The sequence below is a fragment of the Sminthopsis crassicaudata genome, chromosome 2 (assembly GCF_048593235.1).
Source record: "Sminthopsis crassicaudata isolate SCR6 chromosome 2, ASM4859323v1, whole genome shotgun sequence".
NCBI classification, from domain to species: domain Eukaryota; kingdom Metazoa; phylum Chordata; class Mammalia; order Dasyuromorphia; family Dasyuridae; genus Sminthopsis; species Sminthopsis crassicaudata.
In genome coordinates, this window is record NC_133618.1 from 552,056,351 (window position 1) to 552,069,193 (window position 12,843).

The 12,843-nt window shown below is 32.4% G+C and overlaps 1 protein-coding gene across 1 annotated transcript in view; it reads left to right on the forward strand.

Moving 5' to 3' along the window:
• ADAMTS17 (ADAM metallopeptidase with thrombospondin type 1 motif 17) overlaps nucleotides 1–12,843 on the forward strand; it is a 451,660-nt gene that overhangs the window by 122,017 nt on the left and 316,800 nt on the right.

Below are 12,843 nucleotides of genomic sequence, written 5' to 3' on the forward strand. Positions count from 1 at the left end.
GAGTACTCTTTGAAGTAGGTATGTATGAAGATCAGATTCCCTTTACAAAAGTCTCTAGGCAAATTCTCATCATGTTAGGGCACCATTTAGGATGTTGAATTAGGTAGGTCATCATAACTCTGTTGTCATTAAACACCCCACATATTTTCTCATTTTTTTTAATGTTACCTAGAAACAGCTAGAAGAATGTTCTCTTTCACATTTTTTGTCCTCCAAATCTACTACCTCCACATTCTCTGGTTCTCTGGCTAATGTCAAGTGCAATAGTCTTTGGGAAGAAGACTAGTTCTTCCTGTTGTACAGCTAGATCTTGATATGTGTGAATGATGAATTTCATAATCGCATTATTTTAATTTTGCTGAATATTTTAATTAGGCTAGAGCCAATACAATATTTTACACAACTATAATTTTTCCAATAACCATTTCACAGAATGTAATATTTATACTAATTGGGACCTAACTGAAGTATACCACTTCAAAAAAAAAATTCCTTTCTTACTTTCCAGAATTTTTAATGGTAAACAATATAGGCTTCTAATGGCCAAGAACTATAAATTAATGTGTATGTGTGTTTTAAGGGTCAACACCTACATTTTACAAATGTGTTTTCTACACATTTTCTACATGAAGAAGACTGATATGATTGTTTTCTGATTTCGTGGAGAGAGAAAACCAAAGCTTCTTCATGGAATTAATTCATTATAGCATTTAGATAATAAAACAATTCCCAAATCTAGGAGTTTCAAAATGAACTAAAATTATACTTTTACCCTCTTAATTATTATGTAGGGGATGAGTGCTTAAATGTTTATAGTCCTACATGCTATAGTGCTTTGCTGCTTCAAGGTAACAATTTTTGCTACATTGCCAATCTGCTATTCATTGAGACTGTTTGAGTACCCACTATATTGCAAGTAGTTACTCTCACCTAATTTTGTTTTCACTTTAAATACCATTTGTCCAACAATATAAAATTTTGACATCTTAGGGCTCAAAATAATGAGATTTAATTCTAATATCATCTCAGCAAAAATGACATTTTATATTGTGCAGAAAAAATAAGGTTATAATAATAGAACATTTCACAAAATCACAAAAGGAAATTGACAAATTTACACAAATCTCTTCAGACACACTGAGGGTGATTATATCTTCTCACATGTCTTCCCTTCCCTACATATTCTACGCCCTCCCCTCCCCAAGCCTGTCCCCCAAACTATTTTTTGAATAGTTACTATAGGAGAGGTATGTTGCCAAGTATCCCTGCATATACTTAATTATTTCAGGATTGTTTAATCAATTGAAAAAAAGATTTATTAAACACCTATGGGCAAGGCAGTGCAGCGTGTTTGAGAACAAAGCTGAACTCATGGCAAAAAATAAAAGCCCAAGTTCAAGGCCCATTTCTAACACATACAGACTGTATAATTTTGGGTAATTCACTTGCCTCTCAGGGTTTGAGACAACTCTCTAAAACTATAAGTTGCAGAGAAGATGGCAATATATATTGATAAAAGAAGTTTCTCACTGGGAATACTCTATTCTAATAAATAAAATTACAGTATCAGCTATGTCCCTAACTTGCTTGCTAGCCATTGTCTGAGACCCAACAGGAAGAAAGAAAAAAAAAGAAGGAAAGGAAGAAAGAAATGAATGAAGAAAGAAAGGGAGAGAGAGAGAGAGATGGAGAGATAGGAAGAGAGAGGGGAAGGATGAAAAGGAGAGATAGAAAGAGGAAGGGAGGAAGAAAGAGAGGAAGGAAGGAAAGGGGGGAGGGAGAGAGGTTATTTCTATCTTCAAGAATCTTATATTCTAATAATGAATGGTTTGTTCATACTTTAAACATGTATAGAAAAAAGTTAATTTCTGCCTATACTGAAAATGGGGCCAAGGAATGGGAATTTCAGCTTCCCTTTGTATTCCACTTTTCATCTTTGACATGTGAGCATTTACTTAGTTCTTCAAACTACTTTTGACCATGTACCCTTATTATTTGGTTACTGACTATTTAATTTGCTTAATCTTTCCCTCAATACTTGCAAACAATAACAAATGATCCCCAAACTCTATAAACTCATCATCTTTGAAAAGTAGTAAGATTCATTAGCTCCAAAGAGCTAAGGTTCTAGAAAGCAGAAATTGTGATTTTTTTTCTTTTGTTCAGGGATAAAAAATGGATTAACTTATAGTAAATCATATTTATGGTCACTGAAGTGAACATTATCACTCCATTCAGAATATATCTACAAGATGACTGAATAATAGTAAACTTGGTCCATTTAGTGGGAAAAAATAACCAATCATTTGGAATTATGAAAATAAAACAACCATCCATTTGAGTTTTTCACTTTTGAAAGAAGTTGTTATGGTCTTATGTAGAATACCCACTTTTGTCATAAACACTGAGATAATTCAGTTGAAACATGGGTTTTTTATCTAATTTCTCCCAAAGAATCATAGTAGTAGGAACCTGAAATTGAATATCAAAAACTGTTACCTGAAGTCTAAGCATTTTGATTATCACATTATTTGATGTGATACTATTTTCTACTATTTTGCTATTATTTGATGATAAACTTTTAGAAGCTAAGGTCTCTTTCTGAAATCTATATTTGCTACTTGTAGATATAGGAGTAAGTCATGTCTTTTTGAATCAAGCATTTCAAACAAGTACATTTAAAACATAAGGTTATAGACCTTTTCTCTGAAGAAAAGAATAAGATTGTCTCTTTCACTCTGGTCAGCAATATACCTAAGTTTAAATTTATAAACTAATGCCCAAGACATAGTTTTGTTAAAAGTCAAAATGTAACTTACCTCAGTTTCTTCACTTATAAAATAATGGTGTTGTCGTTGATGTTATAAGATCTTTTTTCAACTTTTTAATCTATGTTTATTAGATCCTATTGCATAAAATGAATTTTTTTTTTATTATTGTAAAGGGGATTGGTGCTGAATGTCCAGTTTCATTTATAGAGGAACTCCTGAATGAAGAATATCTTTCTAGTAATTGAGGTCAACATTTTTTCTGCTGCTTCTTATCTTAGAGACTTGCTTAGAACATGAGAGGTTGAATGATTTGTCAAAGATCTCAGAGTCAAGATGTGGCAGAAGTAGGATTTAAATGGATATTCTCAGCTCCAATTCTAGCTTTTTGTCCATTGTCTCACAAAAATATTTTTGTTGAAGTGTTGTTTTTTTTAATTCCACAACCATTTTCTAATAAGCCCATACTCTTAGAACCCTCCTTTATAAGAAAAATTAAACAAAACAGAAGAAACAGGCAACAATGTATGCCTTGTTAATTTTCAAGAGTTTTGCTATGTTCCTGCTGTCTTCATTCCGTATCAATTCATATAAGTTTCTGTGTTTTTCTGAATTCTTCGTTCCCTAGTAAAATATAAGGTCTTTGAGAGCAGTGCCCATTTAATTTTTGCCTTCTTATCCCCAGCAACTAACACAATATCTAGTGCATAGGAACACTATGTTTATTGATTAATTCATCATTTTATGTATATATTCTATTATGGTATCACATTCTACTTTAGTCATATATCACAGTTTCTTTAGCACCTTAAGAATACCCATTTCCTTTCATGATTTTTTACTACAAAAAGTAAAGCTATGAATATATTGATTTATATGATATCTCTCCTGTGCTCATTACACATATGCACTGAAATGTTATCATTGAGGCAAAGAGTGTGAAGAGTTAGTAACTTTTCATTCAATGCCAAATTGATGTCCTGGAGACATGTCAAATTTCAATATTTCCAAAATAAAATTTACTGCCTTTCAACCTGCAACCCTACCACTCTTCTAGATTTCTTGTTTCTGTAAAAAAAAAAGTACTATCACTTTTCTAGTCTCCTATGACTTCATTTTTATCTTTAATGCTTCACTCTCCTTCACTGCATATTTCCAATGATTTTCATGTGAATCATAGAATTTCCATAGATTTCCAAATCTTGCAGTATTTACTTTCATAATCTGTCCCATTTTATCTGCTCATATAGATGCCCTCTTAGTTTAGACAGTGAACTCTAATTTGTTTTCCCTTCTCCTATTCTCTCCACTCTAATCTATCTACCTCCTAGCTTTCAAAATTATTTTTCCTTAAGTGTAGGTCAGTCCATGTGTCTCCCATATTCAGTAAACTCTCCTGTGGCTTCCTTCTCTTGGACTTTTAAATTCCCTTACAATCTTGATCAATTTGACATTCTAGCTTGATTATACAATGTGAATTACATAAATTCTTCATGCTGAGGGCCAGGCAAATTGATCTCTCCATTCCTTACATGTGGCATTCCATTTCCCATTTCCATGGCTTTGCAAAAGTTCCAATTCCATCTTGGGAATGCACTTTCCTCATCACCATCTCATAGAATCCCACTCTTCCTTTAAGATTTTCAACTCCTCCTTAACTGCTAATATGCCCATTCTCTAGATATTTAATATTTAATCACCTTGCATTTATTTTATTTTATTCTACATATATTTATATATGTTCACATTGTCTCCTTTGATAGATTATATGTTCTTGAGAGTAAATATTTCATTTTTCTTTTTGTATCTCCAAGGGCTTAGCACAGTGTCTAACATATAGTCAGAGCTAAATCAATTCCTGTCAATTGATAACTGCTAATCATTTTTCCCAAAACAATCAGACCAACTTATAACTCCCACCAATAGTGTATTAATGTGCTTATTTTCCCCAAATCTTTCCTAAAGTAGCCATTTAAGGCTGGAAATTATTACTTTTTTAAACAACATTTATTAAGCATCTGTTGTATACTAGGTTCTGTGTTTGAGAGTGGAAACTTAAAAAAAATGTTGAGTAAGTATTATCAATATCACAACTAAGTTCAACTTCTCACTTGAGTAAATACTGATGGCATTCTTTTGACAAAAAGCTTCCTTAAAGCTAAATAGAGAAATTGTGCCAAAGTATGTAATATATTCTGGAAACTTGCAGAAATACATTTTTCACTAAATCATAAATATTCTTTGTATAGATAGCTTAAGCAAACTACATTATATATTTAATTTCTAGATATCAATTTCTAGACTAAAGATTTGGCAACATTAAAGAAATGTTTAAAAAATCACCTTTTATGGCAGTGCCTTGTATGGAGTCAGTTGTTATTTTGGTGGAAAGTCTTCTTGGTTCTACCTTCACAGTAGATTTTTAGCAAGCACCAAACAACTTTTGCTGTCATTTCTTTTTCTTTTCTTTTTTTCAGATGCCTTTCTGTCCTTCCACATTATTCCCTATGAAATATTCATATACATAGATAGAAACATCTCTTCGTCTTTCTGACACCTAATACTACATTCTGGTTTATAATAGCATTTCAAGTCTTCCTTTGAATTTTGCTTCCTTTACATTTTTCTTGATAATGGACCTTTGCTACAATCCAGCCCCATCACTTAGAGTGGTGTTGTGTTACTTATGTCACCACCAGGGAGCAGATTATGACCTTCAAAGAATAATACTTCATGGTAGCAGTATAAAGTAACAACATGTGAATAATAGAATTTTCATGTATCTTGAATCTTGGCTAAGAGGAGGAAAGGATTTCTTTCCATTTTGTGCTGGTATTATTCTTCTGTCTTTGTTAAATGAAAGTGTTCTGAGACTGATGACAAAACCATAAAATGAATGAAACATATATAAAAAAAGAATTTTCCAATCTTATGCACACAGTGGAATCCTGATATTTCTCTTTATGAACATCATGTAAAGATATCAGTACTTAATTATTGACATGACTTGTCCATCTTTAAAAATCTCTTTTGAAATCTGTCATGTTTAAGGCAATTTCCAGAACTGCTAGAAATGTACTGATTTCCCTTTGCAGTAACTTACAAAAGCCAAAAAATATTGTTTTCAACAATGATATAATGAGGTATGTGCCACATTTAAATATGAATGAATTATGACTTGTGTGTTTTTGTATGAGTAGGATGGACAATTGTCCTATGATGTAGTCTTCGAAGAAGATCATATATTAGACCTTACTTCCACTGTTCTTTTACAATCCTTTTTTTTCCTTTCAAGATTTTGTGTCCATATTGACAAACTGTACTTGATGTCTTGGGCATAAAGGAGACATGGAACTACCCCCATTCAGCTACCTAAACCCATAGCCTCTGCAAAGAATAGGGCTGGGATGAATTTCAAATTCCATCTTGTTTAATCCCCTCATTTTATTTATGAAGAAATTGAAGTCCAGAAAACTTAAATGAACTCCCTGAAGTCATACAGATAAATATCAAAAGCTGGATTTAAACTCAGATCCTCTGATTCTAGAGCTTTTCTGAGCATATACCCTTCAGATCACTGTGTTGAGGCTTCAGAGAATGAGATGTAAGACACTTTCTATCCTCAAGCACTTTACAAGAAAATACAAATAAAAAAGAATTCACATTACAAGATGCCTTTTGGGGTTCACTTTTTGGGAAGAAGAATATTTTTCTTTCTTTTTTTCTTTTGTTCCCACACCACCCCAAAGCATGACCAATACTGAAATTTGTTTTGTGTAACTTCATATTTGTAATGAATTTTGTATTTCTTCCCTTCTCAATGGGTGGAGGAGAAATATAATTTGGAACTGAAAATAAAATAAAATTCAATTTAAAAACATCATTCTGAGAAGTTCAGAGACTTAATTCTAAGCTGCCAAAGGGACCATGACAAAAATATATTTTTTTAATCCCTGGAATAGATGATGGTCTAACATAACTTCCAAATCTTAAATTCTAGAATTCTCATGTGAGCTGAGAAAGAAAAATAATCACTTACTAGACTTTGTTATCATTTTATTCTAATCTTTGTAACAGATATGCAAATTATCAGAGGTCTGTTGTATATCCTGGGAAATTTCCTCACTTTGGGGGTTTATACTACATACTTGTGAAACCTAGAAAAATGTATGCAAAGTTATCTCCTATTTCCCTCTTCTGCCAATTCTTCCCTTGGCTTGGTACCATCCACTGATAGAAGGAGTTAGTGATGATAGCAACATGTTTTCCTGTTTCTCTAATTTTCAGGTATTGGTGGCCTCTCACCTCTGTTATAACAATCCACTATATCAATTTTTTATGGAAGTTAAGTATGGCTCTTGGGAGTCCTTCATTTTTTCTATATCATCAATTTTTGCAAGGTTAATGCAAAACCAGTATGTGAAGTGAAGATTTCTTTCTGTATAAGTTAGAATAAATGGCTTTCCTACTCTCAAATTTTGTGATTATGTGGACTTAAACTACACCTCTTCTCCAAAACATATGCTGATAGATAGATAGGTAGATAGATGATAGATAGTGGGAGGGAGAGGGGAGGAAAGAGGAAGAAAGGGAGGGAAGGAGAGAGAGGGAGAGACAGAAGATGAGAGAGGGAGGGAGGAAGAAGGGAGGAATGGAGTAGGCAAAAGTAGGCAGAGGGCAGAAACAAAGGGTTTATAATCACCTTACTTTTAATTTACACCTTGGCCTCCTCCCCTCACTCTGCAATCCATTCTGATTACATATTCTCCTGGAAAGTCACCTCCTTCCCCTTTTTTCTTCTCTTTTTGGTAATTTCTAATAAGGAATAGGTATGAAAGTCTCTTTTCAACCACATTCTTAAATAACTAAATTCATAAATCTAGCCTACACAAAACCAGAGCAACCTTTTGAATCTGCTTTAACCTCAAGGAGACTCATATTTGTTCATATTTCAAAAGCATACCTGTGTAATCCTGAACAAATGGGAAAATGGTGATAGTAACAAACTATTTCATTTTTTAAAAATGTAAATTTTCCCCAGTTACATGAAAAAACATTTTTAACATTAATTTTTAAAATTTGAGTTTTAAATTTTCTCTCTGCCATCCACTTCTCCCTTTATGAGATAGTAATTTGAAATGTTATACATGTGAAATCAGGTAAAACATATTTCCATATTAATTATGTTGTGGAAGAATATATAGACCAAAAAAAGTGATAATGGGATATTTTGAGCTAGTAATCTTTGATGATAAAGATACTAGATTTTTTTTTTTAAAGAACTACTGTCTAGCCAAGCCTCTTTTCTCATAATTGTGAACTGATTAAAACGACAACAACCACAAAACAAAAACAACAACAGCAATCTTAAGAGGCAGAGATGGTGGAGAGAGCAGTGGGCCTGGAAGCAGAAAGATTCAACTTCAAATCCAGCCTCAGAAGCTTACTAGCTGTGTGGCTCTTTTTAATCCCTTTCTGGATTAGTTTCCTCATTGGTAAAATCAGCTTAATAGTCATACCTACTTCTCAGTATTGTTGTAGAGATCAGATGATGAATTAACATGTGTAAAGTGCTATGTCAATACTAGTTGTTGTTATTACTCTTATATGATAAAAATGAGAGGAAAAGGAACCCATAGTATGCCTGTTTTTTTTTTTTAATATACCCTTAAATTTTCTATTCATGTCATTTTATTATGGTATGTTAGCTTAATAGAATTCTAGTCAGATCTTTTATCGTTGCTGGACACTTTTATAGTTTCACTAATAATAGACAGAAATCAGGTCATATTTATTAAGTAAGCATATCATGAGAACCTATTATATGTATGATTCTGTATAGCAGACATATTCTTTACTTTTAAGGAATTTGCTATTGAATATGCATTTTAAAACACTTTCTTGCAGATAACAGCATCTTATTAGAAATCCTAGTTTATACTGATTTTCTCAAGCAATCTCAGGCTGCTTTTGCCTGGGCTTTTCTCCCATCTCCCCCTTCCTCAAGTATTACCCATCTTCATTTTGGTCCTACCAGATTCAGGATGGAGACAATGTAAAAAAAATTTTTTTTAGAGTTGATCAGGTTGTATATTTCAAACAGTTGATCTAAAAGATCCTTTGAAAGTGAGTTTTCTCTTTTTTAAATATTTCATACTATTTTTTTAATGTTTTATTATACATGATACAATAAAAGTGTATTTTAATTGTCTCTTACTCCAAAGGCAAAAAAAAAAAAAAAATCAATACAAGCCATCTATATAGGGAAGTTTAAGTACATCTGAAGAAAATTAGAGATGATTGTTTTTTTGTTTTTGTTTTTTTTGTTTTCATATCAGTCTAAGTAAATAGTTAAGTGGAAGGATTCCACTTATATACCAGATACTTAGGAGAAAAAAAAATGTTGGGATGCTCTTACATATACCTTGCTAGTCAGCAAGTCAGACAATAGTAAACATTTATTAAGTGTTTATTATGTACAAGATTTGTTTTGTGATGGAATTGCATTTGCTAAGATGAATGTGTTTTATAAAATAAAATGTAAATTCTAGGAGAGAAATATTTGGGGTGGGAAGTGGGAAGGCAATTGTTATATTCAGTCATGTTTATGTTTTTTTTCCACATCTAGTTTTAGCTCCTTTACAACAGAAGTCAGTGAAAATTCTATAGATGTAAAATGGAGTGAAGTTTTTCATTCATCTTAATCATTCAACATTTCATATCTTCAAATGATATAATATTTAGAAAGTTTCAATGAAATGGTTATGTATAAGAGAGTTAGAGAATTGTGATGATAGCAAAGACATAAAAATTACAGAATTTTTAGGGAAGAGTGTAGTTCAATTAAAAAAAATAAAATGACATCAATTTACTGTTGATCAAGAAAAAAAATTAACTTAATAGGCCACCAGTTGACATTCAGCTAAATCTTTGATTCCAAACTCAGGATGGGATTTTGGAATGATCCCAGATTAGTTAATCCCAAAGCTTTAGTCAGGACCAACTAAAATTCAATGCATTTGGTTAAAGGCAATCTAATAAATATGTGTGAAGCTCCTACTCTGTGCAAGGTATTATGATTGGTGCTGGAATATGTACACAAAAAAGGAAATAAAAGATCATTTATTGTAGGAATAAGCATTAATAGCTAGGAAGAAATAAGGATGACTTCATGGAGAAGGAAGTACCTGAAGTGAATTTTGAAGGAAAATTAGGATTCTGAGGTGAGAAGTTAAGTGATTGTACATTCCAGGTTTGGAGGAGTATTTCTATGAATGTTAAAAATAGAAGCTTTGGTCAATCTGTGGAATAGCTTGTCATTAATCCAGTATGACTAAAACATTGCATGCAGAAAGGAAAGAAAGGTGAAATAAAGCTAGAAAGTTATGTTAGAACCAAATGTATAAAGTTTTATATGCTAGGTTGAAGAGTTTACATTTTACATTAGAGGTAATAAGAACTCCTTGAAGTTATGCACAGATTTGGGTTTTGTTTGCTTTTAGCAAATGAGTTTTTGGCCTTGGATCATGTTCACAGTTGTATGGAGAATGGGTTGTTAGGCAAGAGACTAGCAACAGGACAAACAGTGGGAAGATATAACAATACAGATAATGAAAGCATGGGCTAATGACAGCCATGTGAATGAAGAGGGAACAAATGTGACAGATGTTGTGGAGATAGGATAAATAAGATTTAGTAAATAATTGACTGGATTGGAGTGGAGGATGAAGAAGAGGAAAGATCCTGAAATGACTGAAGTTATCAAATAGTCTAAGGGGAAGGACCCACTTTTGGTAGCTTTAGTATAAACTGGAATTCTGGGAGTATATGACATAATTGAGGTCCAAATCTATTCATTTGTGCTTAATTGAAGAAAAGCATTAACTAATAAGATTTTTAGTAACAATTTGAATTGTGTATATTCACAGCATCCATTGATTAAACAGGTTGTTTTCATCTGAGTTCCTCAGATCTAAAGTCCTTTCTTTGCTTAGGTTATGAAAAAGCAAATGTTAAAGCTTAAATTTGTCCAAGTATAAGTAAATATGTCCTGATTCATTTTTTGTCCATTAAATGAAAATTGGGGACCAAATATATCTAATCTGTAGAGCAACAATAGAGAATTCTTTAAAGGAAGAAAAAGAAATGGGAATAATGACAAAAGATTTCTTTTCCACTTCTATTTCTAAATCCAAAATTAGACTTAAGGAAAAATTGATGAATCTACTACTATATACTACCTCTGGTATATAAAATGACATGACAAACTTATACATGTATTTAGTGCCAAACAATGTACATCCAAAAGTACAAAAGGAAGTAGCAACAGACAATAGCAGACATTTTTTACAAGGTTTAGTCAGGTCAAGAAAGCCTGGAGAGTGGCCAGTAAAACAAGTGATTTCAAACAGTCTCCTTGTCTAAGAAAAACCCAGTGCACTCCAGGAAATTACTTAAAGTTTAACTTCAAATCTGGAGAAAATCTCAGAATCCAGAATTAGAGATCAGATGGGGTAACACTTGGAAAAATATGGTTCGATTACAGATAGCCAACAAAGTCTCTGGGAAGGAAACAAGGCCATGCATGAATAAGTAAATGGAATTCATTTCTATCACTAATAGCACAGAACATGTGATGTAGTGGATCTTATTGTATGAAAGCTATTAGGCTTTAGGATTCCAGTGGCTTAGCCACACTTGAAAATGTACCCTAATGAAATGAAAATCAATTGGAAAGGATGATGTAAAGGTCACTGACAAAAGGCATTTCATTGAAGCTGAAATTAAACTTTTTATTGGCTTGCCTAAGGATCAGTAGTTGTACTTTCAGGATTTTATTGTGTTCCTTTGTTCCTTTAGTCATTCCTTTAGCAATTTTTTAAACATCTACTATTTGCAAGATAATTTAAACATGTGATATGTGGCATATATTTTTAGTCCCAGTATTTAAAACAACTCAAGCTCTAAAGAATGTGTATATTGAGAGTTGGAAATAATGAGCCATAGAGTAGTTCGAATAGCAAAGGACTTAAATTACCCCAAAGGAAGTATTTAAGACTGTTTTGGATTATATCCCCTCTAGGATGCTCTGAATCACCATCTGTTTTCTGATTATGAGTTTTTTAATCTTATAATTTCTTTTAATGTCGAGAGAGTTTTGGGGACAGAGGGAGAGATGAGAAAGTAGAGAACTTCCAAATCCTACCTCTGAATGTATATATTCTTGGATTTTTCTTCCTCGGAAAATTCTTATTTGTCTTGTTGTGAGGGCTGATCTAATTGACTCCTGAGGCAGAACAAAAGCATTGGGAGGTGTTAACATATATAATGTATTTTGCTTTTCCTGCCATTTTGGCTATTTTGCTATCTAACCATATTTCAGTGTATATTCATGCACAAGTTTCTTCCAAATAATTTTTTTCAGGTACAACAAATTCTTCCATTTAAAAAATCATATCTGGCCTGTTGGATGATTAGCAGCTTTAAAACTGTGTTCTACTCTGATGGAATTATTCAGCACAATGATATGAAAATTGCATTTATAAAATGTCCTTTGATTGAATAAATGCATCAACATACACGTTATGGCTTTTTATGTAATATGTTTTCTTCTCTTTTTCTTTTGAAACAAATCCAATGTAAAATTTTTCTTAGGATCATAGATTTAAGCTTGGAAGTGATCTGTGGGGTCATCTAAGCCAACTCTTCACACTTAGAAAGACCCCTGAGTCCCAAAGAGAGAAAGTGATTGCTCCAGGTCTAACAGTAATAAGAAGCAGAGCCAGGATTTGGAGTCTTGTGACTCCAAATCCTGAGCCTTTTCCACTGTCCAAAGCTTTGCATCCATCTCTTTATGATTTATTTAGAATCCACTAAAAAAGATCCCTTCAGTGCTGTGGCAAAACATTAAACATATCATATATGTGGAATTGTAGTAAACTACTAGAGTTTAGCCTACATCCAACTGCAGATTACTTTATATCTATATCTATCTTTATATGTGTGTGTATAAATATGTATATATATATATATATATATATATATATATATATATATATATGAATTCACAATTGAA